General features: G+C 39.6%; 1 pseudogene; it reads right to left on the bottom strand.

Annotated features, from left to right (window-relative positions):
- Positions 1-14,338: 14,338 nt before the first annotated feature.
- The window catches only part of LOC117952207, a 5,677-nt pseudogene continuing 456 nt past the window's right edge, over positions 14,339-19,559 (bottom strand).

The following is a 19,559-nucleotide window of genomic DNA, read 5'->3' as shown; positions in this document are numbered from 1 at the left end:
TTGGAGCTTTAGACTCCATAGTTCTAGAATCATTTCTAAAAGGGTTAAGGAAGCCAAGACAATCCCCCCCATTGGAGTCTAGACACCGGCGGTGGCAGCAAAGGAGCCCGAGAGCCAAATGAGTCGATGTAGCGTCAAGCAGGAGGAAGACCCAGGGTGCCTTTGGGTGACGATGACGGGGATGTGGAAGGGGAGGTGGAGAGTTGGGCGCTTTGCCTGAAATGACAGCTGACAGCAACAGGGAGAGAAACAGATTTAAAGCAGTGTTGTGATGCTGTGATTGGCACAGGAAGTTAAACGCCTCCATCAGCTGATTTGATTTAGGAAGAGAGCAGTGATTAAGTGTTAGGTCCTGAAAGAATTTACGAGGAACTACATTAGACTCCTGACAGCCAATCAGAAATCAGTATGTTAGTCACCATGGTATAAAGGATTGAAATCAACTGAATTGTTTTATTTTTTTATTATTCAGTTAATAATTATATTATGGTTTGTTTACTAAGCAATACACTAGGAGAGCAAATGGACGGTATGCATGAATCAGCAATTTCTTTGCCAAGCTTTGGTAGCATGGTTTTCGGACTCATGAATCACTTCCCACATCCCAGATGTTTTTTAGTGAAACAATGAGTTTGTAAGCGAGATTGAGAATGAGGACGTCACCTTCCTGTGCAAGAGCCAGAGAAATAACTTAATATTTTACAAATTGTGACGAAAAACGATGGCCACAAAAATAGCAAGCCGCTGTTCAGTTGCTATAAGTCAACTGACAGGAAACAACTCCTAAATCGTCTGGTTTCTTCAGTCGTGTTGAAAAACTGCCATGAGCAATCACAGCTTTAGCCGCTAGTAAAAATGATAAAAACAGGGCGGATATGTCGCTCAATATTGATTGGTTATGCCAAGGTTTAAACAAATATTCAACATTAGCATGAACAATACAGAATTAGAATCAGAATTAGAATTAGAATCTGCTTTACTCGCCAGGTATGAGGATACATACGAGGACGTTTTCTTTGGAGCATCGTTGCTCACACTGTGCTTACACACAAAACAACCACAACAAAAATATACACACTAATATATACACACAATATATACATACTTTTAACAGAACAATATAGAGGCATGAGTGAACAAAGAGTTCAACAAAAATTATTTAAATATAGAGCATAGTGCAAGGATACTGGGATAAATAGTATTATATTATTATATTACAATATGAACAGTATGAACATTATGGACAGTTCTGTAATAGAAAATGAAAACGATGAATGAATAACAAATAAGAGAGATGTGAGAATGGGAATGATGAGTGATTAGTAAATAATAAATAATAAGTGAGATACAAGAATGAGAAAGATGAATAAATAGTAAATAATAAGTGAGATATGAGAATGGGAATGATGAATAATACTAAATAAGTTGAATAATAGTGGAACCAGTGAACAGGTGCTGTAGAGACCGTGTCACTGGGTTATTGGCCAGAATTGAACCTGACACTGACAGTAAGAAGTCAGCTGTTTATCAGAGAGATGGCTTGTGGGTAGAAACTGTTCCTGAATCTGTTGGTTTTGGCTAACAGTTCAGTCATGCAATGCAGTCAGATATTCGGGCCAATGATTTGTGGCTGACAGTGAAAAGTTCTGTTACTCTGAACTACTGTTTTCAAGACTAGATTTCCAGTTCCGAGCCTGTACAGATCACAAGGCATTAGGGCAGTCTTTAAAAAAAATCTTTTTAATGATTAACCCTTTTCTCATCTAATCAAGATTCACCATTTTAACTTGGAAAAACAATGTGAGAATCACTGATATAATAATGTCTTTAGCTGGTGTTTAAATCACCCAGAGGTGTGCTTTTCCTTTTTCTCTGCTACAATGTAACTAAATGTGGAGCATTGTTTGAGTCCTACCTATTTCCTAACATCACAGCCAGATTATTCATCCATGACTAAGGCCAGTTTAGAGCTGTCTTTAATGAACACATTTGGGCCGCAAGCCAACAGTCATTTCAACTCTGCTGCTCTATGAAATGACTCACAATTAGCTCCATTGAGGTAAGTGAACTGTCAGCGCACTAATCCCGGGCTTTTTCACATAATTAAAGGAGATGCTTTCAGGGTGTTTACACAAAAACATGATCAGATTTTTGGGAACAGTGGCCTTGTTCATGAGCGGGAGCTTTGTGTTTGATCCCCCCCTGAGGCTTCAGAGTGTTTCAGAGACTTGATGGACCGTGTGGGGAGACAGGCCACCTGCATGAACCAACCGACCGCCCTCTCCACCTACACCTCCACCCTCCCCCAGGATGATGAGGGCGGTGGACAGATGAGTGTTGACTAAGTGCTTCTGACAAACCATTCCTCGCCTACCTCTGTTTGTTTGTGACTGGAAAGAATTTGCATATGTGTGCTTTTGTGTGCAAATAGCCATTTTTTAACTCAGAACAGAGTATTTTACATTTTGATGTTGGTACTTTCACTTACAGTAAGTAAAGGAATGGAATACTTCTTACGGACACAGACTGGGTGTAAATTGTAGAATTTGGCGGCAATGGGTTATTTAGAAGAAAAAAAATCTTGTAAAGAAGAGGAATGAAGGAAAGCTGAGATATGGCAACAAGAGGAGAGAGGGAGGAAAGAAAGCATTGAAGTTGAGAAACATAGGAATGATGAGGAGACAAGGGGAGGAAAGACAGGAGAGCAAAGGATGAAAGGAGAGTAGAAAGAAAATAAGAAGTAAAAGGAGAGAGAATTACTCGAGGAAGGATAAGAAAGTAAAGAAGTGGAGAAAACTAAAGAAGGAGAGGAGGAAGGAAAGCAAAGGAGCACAAGAGAGCAAAGCAGGAAGGAGAGGAGTATGGGGGAGTCTGAGGCCAAAGGCTGGATGGGTAGCTGTCGGATAATCTTACTGCCCTCAGTTGCTGGTGATTGTTGTTGGTGGAGTGGCGGTGGGGGTGGGAGTGGGGGGGTGAGACAGGGCCTGTACCTGTGACTCACTGGCCACAGGTGTCATTCACACTCACCCTGGCTGCCAGAGGAATGTGGCAAACAAGGCCGTGCGGTTGAAGAGACCCGCAGCAAGCTGCATCCATGACGGCGGTCGGAGCAGCAACGTGGCGGCTGAATCAGACGCTCAGCTGCTCGCCGCAGTGCAGGTAACACCTGGAGGTGATGAAGACAGAAAATACTCCTCTATCTCTGCCTCTGCTTTGTGCTTTTTTTAGGAGCTGTAATCGTACACCGGGTCCTCCTGCCTGCAGGCGATGTGAGCAGAGGTTATTGTTCAGTCATCTAACAGCGCACTTTTCTTCCTCCTTTGGTTCCACTTGAGCACATTCATTTGTCGAGTCTAAGAGATTCCTTTTAAAAGCCACTATTTCTAAAACAGACCTGCAACAAATACAGTATTTTCCCCCTGCTTCAGGGGATAAGCAAATTGTCTAATATGGCATTTAAAGTTGCAAATATGTAATTTTTCAAAATATCAATACGTGTTCTCATGAAGCATTCGTTCAAAAAGCTACAAAACGTTGAGCACTGTAATTCTAAGAATTCCACGTTTTTTTAAATGCTGTTTGCACCACATTGGCGGCCGATGAGGATGGGTGGGCGTTCAAACACAGGATTTTCATGCCAGGCAGCGGAGTTTTCTTCCCGGGGGGAACTAAAGACTTTCCCCCAGGAAATGCGTGTTCCTTGGGAATGTTTTAATCCAAACCATGAACTTTTTCCTAATCTTAACTGGTCGTCTTGGTGCCAAATCCTGACTTTCATTGCGGCAAAATGCTTATATTTTGTGGACAAAATGTAAGCGTAATCTCTGCCGTAACAAGGAGCGCCTCGCGGTGCTGTATACCCGGCTCAAAGTCACCTATTTTGGCCATACACATCTGCTCATTCAGCTTTACTGCTGTTTTCTAATTGTCTTGGGTTGTAACCAAAACGGGGAATTTGAATTTATGAGTCACAAAATAATAGACTTATATTATAAAAACATTTTTTTCAATATGTAAATCTCAAATGTTGCAAATATGAACTTTCTTGGCAGTAATGTGTTCTTTTTGTTAGTAACATCTTGCTGTGGAACTTTAGTACAATGTACCTGGAGGTATGATTAAGATAGTAAATATCAGATAAAAACGGCTCATATAGTTGATTGGGGTACATCTGTAGTTTAATTTTCTCCATTTATCTGGCATATGTTGAAGGTTGTGCAGGTTGATGAATTCGGATGTGTTATAATTTTACAAATATTTCATCGTTTTTGTCACGAACTATACTTCTAATTACACTTTTGCACCAACAGAGTAAATTTCTTAAATATATAGCTGCTCTTTGCAATGTGTTCTTAAAAATTAATTAATTTAAAATCACTTGAAAAATAACAAATTTAAAATTTTTGGACTAAAGAAAAGAAAGCTCAAATGGAGTTTTTTAAGCTAGAGGAATTCAAATTTTTGCTCTAAGATGATGAAATTCAATGATGTAATTGAAATAGTTCACATCCCTTTTCTATTTTTCTGCTCTTCAACCGGTCTTTTTTTTTGTTAGTTGCAGCCCTGATTCATACATGACAAAAACTGTCCATTGCATCAAGATAATGTGTCCCAATAATGTGTCTTATTGAAATATAATGTAGCCAGCATCAAATGACATTTAAAAACATGTGAATGACTTCCAGGCTTTTCTGTAAACAGTCAGCCGAGGAGAGCTCAGACGGTCAGACGGCTGCCAGAGATATCCCTCTCTCAGCATGGCTTGACCTTACAGTGTGTCCCACAGAGAGACTGTGTGTGTTTTCTCATCGCTACACATTTCTATTTACTCCAAACCGAATGCTGTCGGTGGTTGACTTCCGAGCTAAATCAGTCCCATTATCAAGCCATTTTTGCCAAGATTGGATGTTACAAAGAATTCAGTAAGATGAAACCTGAACCATGGTAGGCAAATGATCACGGTGTGTGTGTGTGTGTGTGTGTGTGTGTGTGAGTGTGTGCGTGTGAGAGAGTGTGGGCCAGGTTTAGCTACATTTGTGGGGACCAAATACTGTGAATACAGTATAATTATGGGACCTGACAACTTTGTGGGGACAAAATGCTGGTTCCCATAACGTTAAAGGGCTTTTTGAGGAATAAGACTTGGGTTTAGGAGTAGGGTTAGAGTTAGGTTATGGTTAGGGTTAAGGTAAGGGATAAGGTTAGGCATTTAGGTTTGATTTATTAAGGTTAGGGTAAGGGGCTAGGGAATGCATTATGTCAATGACTGGTCCCCACAAAGACAGCTAGACACGACTGTGTGTGTGTGTGTGTGTGTGTGGCTGTTTGTGTTCTGTATGTGTGTGTTTGTTTGCCATTTGTATTTTCTCTCTGACTCAAGGCCTGATGACAGCAGACACATCAGCTTGCTTGAAATTCAGCTGAAGGTTTTTCCTGTCTGTCCTCGGTTCGACTACCGGAGAGCGATTGCCACCTGCAGATTTCCTGCTAGTGTCTACATGCATGGCAGCATGTTGGCACTCATGTACAACTGTGACGTGTGCGTGTTTGCTATTAAACACCTGTCTTCTTTGTCAGTGAACGTTTCCTACTGTCTGCAAGTAGAAAGATTCAGAGTTGATTTATTCTGTAAGGGTTTGCCTCCCATCTGAAATGAGCTCCTATTTCATTCAACTTGTTCAAATATTTCACATCCCACAGTACGAGATATGATCATGAATTGTGATTATGAAAGGTTTTAAGGCACACGCAATAAGGAACAGTTCTTTTTGTCATTTTGCCAAGATCTATATAGTCTTGGCCCCTGATTTACTTTGTCTACAGTCTGCTCTGAGCTTTGATGTGATATCTATTTAGTCAATGCTTTATTCATATAAATATATACACATCAATGCTTCTGCTGTCTTGGCCCAAACTTTTTAGAGAGAGTTTAAATATCAATGTAGTTAGATCAAAGAAAATTCTTTGTGTTCTACTCTTGGACAAGTACACGTAGCCAACAGCATGTTTGTACGGGATGGGTTTTAGTTGACATTTTTGACCCCCAGGTTGGGAACCATTGATATTTTACACCTTTAGGTAGAATTTTCTTTCTTTGAAAAAAATCTTCTTTAGAACATGTAAGAAATGATCATGGAAAATACAAACAGAAACAGCATCTGAATGCAGGGGCCTAACATCAAAATACAATTTTGCCAAGTTTAAAACCCGCTGAAGTTGCTGACAATGATCTATCTAGATAATTTGGTATGATCTATGGAAGGAAGTTTCAGGTGTACATGCAGTACGAACCGTCCTCCATCCTGATATCAGCATACATCACAAGGGGGAGTGTGTGATTACTTCTTATCACTGTTTCAAGTATCACTTTCTTACAACATACAAACAGGAAAACCTTTGGGAATTCCTTTTTTTTGTCGAGTTATCACTGTGGCTTTACTGTTTTTCCAACTTGCAACAACATTGAGAGTTAATCCAATATTCTTTCATGGTACATGTAGCTACAGACCTGAAATCTAGCACAATACAGCTTTAATTGAGGACTCAGCACTATCTAATCTCCGCAAAGAATGCAGTTCAAACAGCCTGCCAGAGCCGCAGAAAACACTCAGCACTCTCAGTGTTTCAATCACAGTTAACAGACGGCACTAAGTGCACCACACAGAGGGAGGGATCAATACTTATGAACAGCACAGCAGCTGTCCTAACAACCTGCATGCCTTCTCCTCCCCAATGTTTAATTCAGCAGTGAGAAAAATCCAAACATCAACTGTTTTGATGGAGATGTGGCACATGTCAACTTGACAACTGTTTGTCATTCTAAATTTTATGACAAAATGACAATTCTTTTTAGGGTCACGTTTCTCTGCATCTTTTCCCAGCGTTTTTACAGCTGAGATTGATGCCTGCGTTGCGGTTTTACCTAAAAATTCTCCATATGGAGATAGCTTGCAAATATAAAAGTATATTGATTGATTAGCTTGAAATTGATAATTGCGCATTTTGCTCTGTCTTTGTGCCTCAAAACTTTAAAGTGTGTTGTGATGAATGTGATGAAGGTGAAACCACTTAATAAAAGTCCAGTGGCCCCATTTTGCACCCCGCGTACGACCGCGCAAAGCCAGATGCAGGCGTATTTTGCTATTTTAAGAACATCCAACGTCAACTTTGTTTAATTGGCAAATGCACCTGCGCCCATCTTTGCGCCCATGGGCATACCGGTCTTACAGGGAGGTGTGTTTAGGTGCATTCTTGGCGTGTTGCTATCTTGAGGAAGGGGAAGTGATTGCGCCATTGACCACCAAAAAAACCTGGACTTGGTAAAATTCGCCTAGGCACGCAGCAGCACAAAAACATGCAAAAGATTATAAGGAAATATACTGTATCATGCTGCAGATTCTCCATCACAATAGCAATGTGCCAAGGTACAAACGTGCCTGGCTGTTAAAGTGTTATAGGGTTAACACACCTATGATTAATGAAGACACTAAGTACAACCTTGTAGAACCATGTGCCTGGCGCACAGACCCTTTTTTCTGCCGTCAAACAAAAGCAGAGGTGGATTTGGACACGCCCTGAACGCACCTGCGCCATGCACCTCACTTTGCGCAAGTAGATTGCTAAAATAGGACCCCAATGTTTTATCTCCTTGGAAATTTGAACAGGATGATGTTTTGTGGCAATCTGTGGTAATGGTAATCTGCCCATTGTAGATTGGATATTTATTCTGTGATAGGCAAGGCCGCTTTATCTGTATAAATAAATGTAAAAGTCGATTTAATTTAATCGATTTAAAAGAACTTAGAGCAGCAGCGAATCTGCATTTTACTGGGAGTTTGTTCCAGATATGAGGAGCATAGAAACTGAATGCTGCTTCCCCCTGTCTAGTTCTAACTCTGTGGACAAAAAGTAGTCCTGTCCCAGATGATCAGAAATGTATTTTGGCCCTAAACCATTGAGTGAATTATAAACTAGCGAAAGTACTTTGAAATCAATTCTTTGAGGTACAGGAAGCCAGTGTGAAGACTTCCAAACTGGAGTGATGTGATCCAGTCTCTCGGTCTTAGTGAAGACCCGGGCAGCAGCGTTCTGAATCAGCTGCAGCTTCTGATTGATTTTTTAGGGAGACCTGTAAAGACACCGTTACAGAAGTCAAGTGTACTGAAGATGAAAGCACTCATTACAGTGAGTCATCAATCCAAGGAATATTTTCATCAATGTTTTACTGCCGTCTGATCGCAATATCTTGTGTACAAGATATGCTAGGGAAGACAACATCAGTCTGATGTTCTGGTTAAAATAACTCAACGAATATTAATTGGATTGCCGTGACATTCTGTACCCACATTTATGGTCCACAGAGGACAAACCCTGACAACTTTGATGATCTTGTGATTTTTCCTCATGCACCTTGAGGTCAAAGCATGAGCATGTTAGCATGCTAATTCAAATCTAGCTCAACGCAAGGGGTGGATAACCATCTGTATCAAATCTAAGTCAGCTTGGACAGCAGATGTCAAGATATTTGTCTCTGGCCCAAAACGTTATAGGGAAAGATGGTCAGACTGACTGACCACCTTGCCATCGTTGTGTTCTACTCAGTCAATATATTTGTAAAATGGCTCTCCTTGCATCCCGATCCCGTAACACTGTCACTCATTTAATGTCAGTGGGAAGTTAATCTGCAAGAAAAGGGAACAAAAACCAGAGCTGATGACAGTCTGGAGACTAATAGGAAGAAGAAAAACAGAAAAAAACCTTTCTTTAACAGCTAAACCTAGCTGTGGAATCCAGTTCCAATTTGTAATTTCTTTTGGCTGCAACTTAAATTTGATCCTAAGATCTAAACGGAGAATGTGGACACAAACCAATCAGAGTTATGATTGAGTCAAACATGTGATGACATGTGCAAAAGGAGCATCCTGTTTTCTGCACAATAAATAGCGTTGCATTAACTTTCATTTTTGCTGTGATTGTCATAAATCAGCAGCAGCATTACAATCTCGATCTCATTACAATTTAAATACTTGAATTATGTCATGCAAGCTTCATTTTGTGCTTGCTCCAAAAGCATACCACAAATGAGATTACGTATTTTAGTTTGATCCTTGCAAATAATGTAAAAGCTTCTTCATTTATCCAGCAGTTTTTAAATTAATTAAGCAGCAGTTTAATGTAAACCTCATATCTGACTAGACTCCACAAGTATAATAAATGTAACAATTAGGCACAAGTAGGCACAACTAATTGATTGGAGCATACAAATAAATACGAATTCAAAAGACTTGTGAAAAAGTCTTAAGGACTAACTTTTGAAAGTGTACAGTATTTGTGGCTTTACAAAGATCTCAATATCTTACCTCTACAGGAAACCATAATCAGAATAGATTAAATGGAAATGGATGACACAAGTTCATTTAAGAACCTCACAATGGAAGGCCTCGCTAATGAAGGTACAATATCAGCCAGAAAACATATGGATAGACAGAATATTAGGAAAAATGTGTTTGCTGGAAGGTCTAGTTTATAATAAAGTAATTTATAGGAGACAGATGAGACGCAGCGATCATGTCTATGACTAAATGGACCAATTGTCTGATTTTAACTTTTTAATGTGGTGGCAATCTACTAATAGGTGGAACACCATTTGACTTTAAAGTGATAGCAGATGTTTTTGAGATACAGTAACTGTGCAGTAAAGCTATAGTGCGTAGTTTCTGTTGCCCCAATGAGTCAATTCTAAGTAACGACAACAAAAATATTGGCACGTCCACATGATACAAGTCTTCCGTGATCACGCACAGCCCGCACGCCTCCTCCATGCAGTTGCTAGTAGCTAAGGAGAACACAGAAGGTAAAAAAAATATAATGGACTTTTTGGAGTAATTATCGTAAGTTTCCGCGTGGGAAAGTCACCGGACGACATAATCTTCTGAACATAGCTAAAATGCGAAATACAGAGAGAGAGTTGTATGGAGCTGATAGTCTTAATTAGCTTTGTATTTTTGTTTCACGATGGCGTCAACTATTGCATTCATTTTAAAAATCATCCATCTACGTAGATGGAGACCTTATTTTGATGCAGCCAATCAAATGTGTTCTGTCATAGCTTTGGCTGCTCAGCTGCAGCCCATTAAACAGCATGTAAAGTTACCTGTGAATGTCTGGTCTGGCCCTTACTCTTCAACATCCACTAACTAATGACATGCTGTAGGCTTCAACACAAGATTATTTTTCTTTGTTTTCTCGTTCACAGTCCCCGATATGCCCCTCCAGCCGGCTAAGAGGACAAGGATTTTGTCCTATAGATGTGTTACTTTGTGTCTTGGATTATTGTCTGCTGTCCTGTTGGTTGGTAACGTAGGACACCTTATTTACCGGAAGTGATTTATTTGTTGTCACTGAAAATATGAATGATTTATTTACCAACTGCCAAATGGACTTACATTTTTGAAGCCAGGTGATGTTGTAGACAATCAGAGACAATAAAAGGAGAGGAAAAACAACAATATTTTTATAATCCAAATCTAAGCACACACAATTTTTTAATACTAAGGTAAATATTAAATTTACTAAGGTAAAGCCCACTATTACTAAGGTAATACTGGGCTTAAACAGAAGCAAATTTGCAAACACTAAGTGTAATTTACCCTTCTCTTCTGTTCATTCTTAGTTGTTTTTTAGTAAATCTTTTCCTTATTATCCTCATACACAGGTCTGCTTGTCTGTGTTTGTTTTACTTTTGGTTTTTATGCATTTATGTGACTTGCTTTAACTGTCACCTTATAGCAGGTTGACGCCTCAGTCTGCTGTATTGTTTGTCTTTATGCATGTGCTTTATGTGGCTGCTGGTCCTTTGTTGCTCTACTGTTACCTTTTATGCATCTGTGACTGCCTGTTTGTCTGCTTCAAGCGTCATTTTGCATGAAGATTCTGTAGTGTTTTACCATGTGTGTCATTTCAAAAAGCCTAACCAGGACGGCAAATTAGCCTTTGGCTAGAAGTCCCACATACTTTGCATCGGATTGCACTTCAGATGTAACAATGCCCATGTCTATTGTCCCTGACAAATAAACTAATAAAGTAAATAAATACAATATTTTAACTTTCTTTTATTCAGATGCCAGCCATCGCATGTCAGACTCCAAATGCTGTGATTCATTTTTGTTCTTATTTTGTTATTTGGGGGACCAGACAAAGCACATGACCTGTGCACCCATTGTTATACATTCTGTCAAAATGATCATGTATTTTTTGTAGCGGAGAGTCAAATCATACTGTATTCATTTCTTTTTAGCTTTCATGATTTTAGACATTATGGGCTCTATCTTGCACCCGGCGCAGCACGACGCAAAGCCTGACTTAAGTGTCTTTGCTGCTTTAGGACCGACGCATTTGTTAATTTCCCGTATAGCGAGCGCGTCATTTAGGGGCTACATGCACCTGCCCCCATCTTTGCACCCATGGGCGAGTTGTGATCAGGTGCATTCTTGGCGAATTGCTATCTTGTGGCAGCAGAAAGTGATTGCACCATTGACCAACAAAAACCGGGTCTAAAGTCAATAGCGCAGCATTTTATTGTTATTTTAACCACACATTAGTAAAAATATGCCTAGGCTCAGGCACACTATGCCTGTTACACACACACATACACAGGGAAGGGCAGCATTGCACACACGCAAAAGACGAATCCGCCATCATGATAGAAGTGCTCCAAGTTAGAAATGCGCATCTCTCCCATGCTTCCTTGGTGGGAAAGACTAAGATGCGAGGAAGTGGAGTTGCCGGAAATGCAATTTAAGTAAAGTGAGGAGCACCTTACCTGTCACTGTGAAGTGATGGATGTGGCAGCAGTTGTGACAGCTAAGTTTACTGATAAAAGCTGTCTGTGAAAGGCGACTAGGCAACAGTAGGACAAGCTAAGATTAGAAAAAAACTTTGTGTTAAAACCCAGGTCTTCTCATACTTGTCAGGTGAAGTCTTGTCTTCTCCCGTTAAGTTCCCCCCCTCACCCCCCGGCTAGGTGGTCCGATCATAATTACTATGGACAGAGGAGGGCTTATTTTCATTAAGAACTTTATTTCCTGGTTTTCCCCAGATTAAAAATATATTACTACCTTTTTGTCAAAACCAACCACAGTACAAGGGGATTGGAAAATTCAAACTAGGAAGAATAAGTAAAAAGTAAAAAGAAAATCTTTATCTAAATGATAAAATGCATATAGCAACAGTTGGTTAAGAGGCTGGAAAACCTATACTTATATATATATATATATATATATATATATATATATACAACCTTACAAAACTACCTGAACCTCCAAATGACTGAAGAGCTAAAGGGATAATTAGAGATGTTAATCCAATACACTTGTTGTCAGAACATATTTTCCTCATGATCACCTAGCTAGTTTGCTGTGTGTATTAAAATAAGAATTGGTGTTAATACAAAGCCCTGGCTGTGTAATTGGAAAACAGTAGCTCTCTCTGGGGGGCAGAGGAGCTTATGGGGAGGGGGGGGGGGACTTAAAGCACCTTTTTTATGTTGCTCGGATGAAGTGACAAAAAGTGAACACAGTAAATGGATAGGATGGAATTAGATTGCATTGCAGAGGTGTTGCATTGGATTGCATTATATCACACAGATGTTGCTCCTCCTACGTCCACCTCCGCCCTGCTGCAACAGATTACAGTAATGCGCTGACAGACACAGACTGCTGACAATGTTCTATGCAGCCACAGCAGACTTCATGTTACACAAGCCAGCGTCAGAAGAAGTAGCAACATGTTTTAGAATCACTAACATGTGCGCATTATAACAGGGCAGATGTATTTAGCGGGCAGAGACACCATGCTCTGGCATGTGGCTCACGTTGGGTGTGGTAGCGGTTACATTGATTGTGGCGGCTCTTGAATGGGGCATCTCAACCATTAATTGGACAAAGTCTTTTCATTCCTCTCCAGAGATAAGTCCATCCAAACAGTGTGTGGTTGGGGTTGAGATGGTGCTCCCCCCTCTCCCCTGGGATAGTGGTGAGGTTTCGCTTTGGGCCGCCTTGCTAAAAACAGAAGATCAAGGAGCCTCAACCAGACATGTTGGTCTGGTTAGAAAAAAAAAAAAAGAGTTTGAAAATGGGTGTTGCATGTAATCTAATATGTATTGTAATAAATTAGGTTACATTAGAGTGCAAAGCAACACATTAGGTAGCAAACTGGATGAACATGTTAAACATTTTGAATGTTAAGAGTAAGAGAATTCTCCTGACCTTGTGTAAAGAACAGTAAAGGGACAGAAAAAGAAAGAAGACATCATTTTGACTGGAGGCCAGCAAACATTAGGATTTCATTTCTTTTGCCACTCTTACACATCTGACACACCGACAGCTCTAAGCCACTTCTACTCCAGATACTGTATTAATGTTATTAATGTGATTGGATTTCTTCTTTGTAAAGTTCAAGTTTCTTCTATTCCCAGGGGCTGGTGGGATCCATTGTAATTCAAATAAAAAGAAATGTTCAGCACATATGATATGTGAAAGCTTTCTTTCGTTTTTTGGGGCTGAATTTACAGTAAAAAACAGTAGAAATTTGCCATCCTGTTACCCAGAGAAGAGAAAGTAATTCACCCCAATAATTCATTTGACTCCGACAACTAAATGCACACACATAAAACACAACAGGGAATTTATTTTGGAAAACACAGAGACGGAAATTCGTAATCATTACAGAGTAATTATACCATAGGGACATGTTTTATAAGTGTCCTTTGTAACGTCCATTATTTGGATTAATATACATTCATTTCTATACATATTCATTATTAATGGATAGCAATTTGTAATCATATCTGAAGAAAAATGCCACAACAAATTCATGTAGTACACTGATAGCAAAATATTAATTTTTAGCACCAAGTAATTCATACAGTATTCCATGACATAAAACAGTAATCATCAGCTAAATATTAAATGTAGAAAATGATTGACAATGTTCTGCATCAAAGTTTACTACTAGCTAAAGACAAGAAAGTAAAAACGCCTTATACTGAAGGTGTTAAATTTATAAGGAAAATGTTTGATTGCAATTAATTCGACCAACCCTTAAATAGCATCAAAGAATAAATGCTGGCGGTATATTATATTTTTGTTATTTTCTACAAATCCCATGTGTCACCGGTGTTATCCACCAGGCGTCTGCGCTGCATTCCGGATGCGCCGCGGACCTTGCAAACAATCAACGCTTAATATTCCACCAGCCGTGCCACGGCGCGTCCGAGAAGAGCAAAAGTTACCCGCAGGGCGTTTGGACATCCAGTCAGTTAGTCAATCATCTCTTCTATCATGTTCAAAATACGCAAAATAATTTTCTGCTGGGCACTGTAGTTTTTAGCCGTAACTCAAAAAGTAAATGGTGCATTTGTTGGACACTACTTTCAACTGCAGATTAATAGACAAATGGTATTATAGTGAGTAATTCCAGCAGCAGGAAGTGTATGCGTCATGACTCAAATAAAACCTGCAGTGTCTGTGTTCTCGCTAATGAGGGAATAGTATTGGTGCAGAATCAATGCATCACAATCAGAATCAGGAAAGCTTTACTGCAAGTACGTTTTTTACACATACAAGGATATTTGTTTTGGTGCTGTAGTAATAGATGTTATCAACATAGGCTATTTTAGTAGCACAGTCAATATCCACATGCTATCATCAACTGCTTAAATCATCGCAGCCTTATTTCTCACAGATTGCACCCTGATTCGAAAAACAGCCATCATCATTCCATTCTCCAACTCCCGAGGATTTCTGCAGAGTTTCTGCACAGTCCTGATTCCCATTGAAGCTGTTGGGCTGGCCGGGCTGCCAGAACCTGATGTACAAAGTAACACACACATAAACAATTTACTTCTCTCTCAGATGCACCCAGTTTCTTTTTCCCAACTGCTCTGACCTTTTGTCTGAGAACCATACTGAGACTTGAATTTTGACAGAAACTTGTCCAATTATCCGACCTGTCAGATTCCTATTGTTATGGTCAGCTGTTGTTTCCCCGTCCTACTTGTTATCCTCTTCCCATTTCCCTATGTTTCTGTCTATCTTGTGTTGTCTCCACAGGCAGTTACCTGAGGATTCAGGCCAAGGGGGCGTGGCCATTCACTCACTCCAGCTCTGTTTCCAGATCAGCTGCAGCTCGTTTCCACTAATCATCTCCAGCAGCATATCAACCTGGGCTGAACACCTCATCAGAACCGGATTGTACAATCATAGTTGTGGTAAATTGGCACCGTTTTATTTAAAGATCATGCACCTAGAATGCCTGTGATTTTTGCTCACTGTGTATATTGTGCACAATGTTCATTTTTGACTTTTTTTCAGATCATGCTCTGAAACTGCTGCTTTTCCACAGAATCTCCTCAGCTGCTTCTCTTATTATTATTATATAGATTATAGGCTTTTTAGCCTGTGATTGATTTATGAAGAACCCCAAAATGTGGCAAGCTAACTTCTGTACTGTTGACCCACCGGGAAGGTTTCCTGGACCCCTTGGTGAGTCTAGACTGGGCTCACTACTGCCTTCTTCGTGTCTCAGTGTGGCCCTGTCTGCCTCCTTCCAGCTTTAGTCCCGATCTACAGCAGACCCAGTCACCATTGCACTTTCCTTTTTGACTGTTCTAATATGGTATCTCAGTCTCTGTGTGCTGGGTCAAGCAAGAGCTTAACAACTGTGTCCTTACAGATATTTCAGTTCCTACACTCTGGCATTTTAAACTTACTTACTGTGGTGACTTGAGTCCCATCCACCCACATCCAAGTCCCCTCTTCAAGATGGTCAGTCAGACCAATCCAGGCATTTTGGCTTGATCCCAGTAACCCGTTGACAAATGCCTGTTAGTGTAGAACATAGAGAAAACATCTAATTAAAAAAAACTCTGATAATAATCATTTTAATCCTCATAGATAGATAGACAACTATAAATCAGTTCGCTTTTGGTTCCTTCATTCAGCCAGAAATTTGTTGTTTTGTGTTTTTCTTGTTTGCATCCTGACACAGACATACTTAAAGTCCCAGAAAAGCAAAAATAAATGTGTCTTTGACACCTCAGGAAATGTGTTATTAACCACCCAGCCAAATCTGAATGCCAACAAAAATCGGGAAGCATGTCAAAGCAAGCAAGCAAATTAGGTTTTAAAATCCTGAAGAACTCAGCAGTCCCCTCCGCACTGAGGCGCTGGGGTGTGTGTGCTGAAGGCACTGAGACAAAGAATGAGCTGCTGTGCTTGGACAGACTCTTGTTGCAGCTGTGTTAGTTTGCTATTACATATACTTAAAGAAAGTAGCACAAGGCCTTTAGCACAACACACACACACACCCGAGCCATGAACAAGTGGCGCTCGGCATCAACAATCTACTATTAGCAGCTTTCTTCATTAGCACACATGGTCTGTAGCTTGTGGCACAGCAACAAAATTAAGTACTGCATTGTTTGTCTATTCACAAGTCTTTTCCAACATGTGTAATGTGTTCATGTGTAAAGAAATCACATTTTTTGCTTTACCCGAAATTGGATGCTCTCTTTGGACATGCTGACCTCTGATGGCAAAAAAATCCAATTTAAGATTGTCACATTATTCAGCAGAACAGGTACATTAAGACAGACTAGGGCATTATATCCACTGGGGACAGGGGGAGGACCAAACTCCCACACACACTTATTGTCCCATTTGTGATGCGTTTTTCTTGTTTAGTAGCCTACCATTCAACTAATCAATTTAATCATTTCCTGTAACACCAAATCCTTCCTAAAAATGTACGTAGAAATGCAATAAATTTGGACTTAAATTTGGACAGGAGTAAGTTATGAAGCAGGATTAACTCATAAATTGGTGCACATAGGCTACATATGATTGTATGACCTAGACATTATTTCTCACCTGTTCATCCTCGCTGTCTATGACCACCAGATCTGCTCCTCTTGCGATGCAGTACTGTCTGCTTCACGTCCAGTTTTTCTTTGCATTTGTAACAAGGTAACAGCTGATGTCAAACTTCCTCCAGCCTGTTTCACAGGGCCAGCCTGCAAATTAAACACATGAGAAAGAGGCAACATGTCACTAAAAGGCAAAAAAAATAGCAAAAACAATAATTACTGTGCACTAAATGTAGTAAAACACCTTTACCTTTTATTTTGTCGATCATCTTCTCGTACTAATGTCTAACTGTAGCCAAACTACTGTAATTGGCCTGCAACTGTCCTATTTTCCTCTGCAGTGTACTATAACTGGTTTGCAATAGTTCTCGGTCTTTCCACAATGAGTTGTAGCTAATCTGAAGTTGATTTCTAGTTATACTCAGTGTGTCGTAGCTTCTTTTCAACTGGTCCTTGTTGTTCTTCAGTGAAGAGAAATTGCTCTGTAACTGATCTCTGTTTTCTCTCAACGTAGTAAACAAAGTCTGCAACTCATCTTTTTTTCTTTGCAGGCTACTGTAATTGGTCTGTAGCTGGTCTTTATGCGCTGTCAGATTACTGTAATTTGTCTGCAACCTCTACAGATTTCTCTGCATGTCACCATAGCTTGCTTGTAACTGATCCCTTTCCCTTTTCTGATTGTTTAAACTGGCCTTGAACTCATCTTTTTGAGTTGTTACATAATTGTAGCTCCGCTGCAACTGGTCTCTTTCTCTAGTCAGGTTACTCAGGCGCGCCTCAAACAGTTTTTTCCCTTCATTTAAAGCATCATGACTCTGCAGTCGATCTCCTTGAATGTAGCTGGCCTGTGTTGGGTCTGCCGACGTGGGGCGGCTGATCATCTCATCTGTGAAATTCAAAATATTATTGTATTTTGGATAGATTCTGTTTGTATTTTGTGTGATTGTCTACATAACATGTTGCCAAACTCAACTTCACTAAGAAGTAAGGAATCACATTAAGGGCCAGACATGAATAATTCATGCTTTTATTTTGAAAAAGTTCAAATCATTGACTGTATTATTGCGTGTCCCACGTAGTTTTCTCACTTACAGTTTGGTTGACATGAAGCCTTCAAAAAAACAGCAAAAAGTTCCCCTGCCATCATGAATTTAGCAAATCAAGCAAAACAAAGATTACATTTTTAAAAGCAGCTACCTGAGCGCCGACTCACAGCCACCTGTTTCACAGCCACCTGTTTCACAGCCTGAACATGAAAACTCTCTGCTTCTGTGGCAATTTCTGAGTTTCAAAATCAAAGCAAATCTGCCAAATTCTTCTTGAGACAAACAATTGCAGTCTGTCTTTTTGGTTTGGTGCACAACTAGGCGGGCCAAAAGTTTGTTGTGAACCTAAAATGATATGTGGCCAGGATCAAACTTTACGAGGGGACGGATTTGGCCCGCGGACCTTGAGTTTGACGTTTTCAGTGATAAATTACTCACAGTAGATCAGCTGTCCTATGTTCCCAGCCAACAGGACAGCACACAGTAATCCAAGACACACAGTGACACATATAGAGGGCTGCTTCTTTCTCTGTAAATCTATTTTAATCAAAAGTAAGAAAAACATCAGGCTGAAGGTTCATTTCTTAGAGACAGATTCACCAGATTCTCTGCGTGAAATAACAGCACCGTCATAGTTTTTTAGAAACCCAAATACATAAAAGCTTTTATGACAGAGCAGCACACATGTATATACAAAGATTGTTAACATTTAACCCTTGAATGGTATTCAGGTCAAATTGACCCATTTCAAATGTTTACAAGAAGAAAAATGGTACAAGTTACATTTTTCTACCTGAAAATCAACGGGCTGACCTTATTTTCTGTGATAAACATGTATTCCTAACTCAATTCAGAACATTATTCTGGATATGACCATAATAAAGATCACATCGTGGATTTTTAACATGAATTCTAACTTTATGACAAAAAACGAATCACACTTCCATTTTTAATTGTGTTCCAGCAGAGACTGTTTGCATTCCCTAAATGTATGTATGCTATCCCAATTGTTTGAAATTGAGATTAAGACAATATTTGTTTGTAGATTATGAAGTAAAATTTCTAAATTGTTCTTAAAACCCCAAATAAGTCACGGTTCAATTTGACTCAAGAGATACGAGAGGGTCCCAAAAGTGAAGACAACACATAGGGTTAAGTTGATCAACGGGTTAGTTTACAAAAGCAACTGAATTACACTTATTAGTTATATCTGATATTCCGTAACATTGTTTTCTATGAGTTATCAGGTTGATACTGTACCTTTATTAATGAGACCCTCCATTGTGAGGTTCTTATTTATAAAGATTTCCTCATTGTCGATTTCCATTAACTCCATTCTGATGATGGTGGTTTTTCCTGTTGAGAGGAGACATTTATAGATGTGTAAAGCCACAAATACACACAAAAAGTTAGTCAGCAAGACTTCTAAAGTTACTTTTTGACACTCTTTTTAAATGCTGTATTGTATTATGTTCCAATCAATTATTCATGCTTACTAAGAAAGTGCACAGATTCTGATCTGATGTGACATTTACATGAAAAGATTGCTTAATTGATGCGGAAATATTGCTGGTAACTTCCGGAAGCCC

This window comes from Etheostoma cragini, chromosome 10 (assembly GCF_013103735.1).
Source record: "Etheostoma cragini isolate CJK2018 chromosome 10, CSU_Ecrag_1.0, whole genome shotgun sequence".
Lineage (NCBI taxonomy): Eukaryota > Metazoa > Chordata > Actinopteri > Perciformes > Percidae > Etheostoma > Etheostoma cragini.
This window is presented reverse-complemented; position numbering and strand designations above follow the sequence as displayed.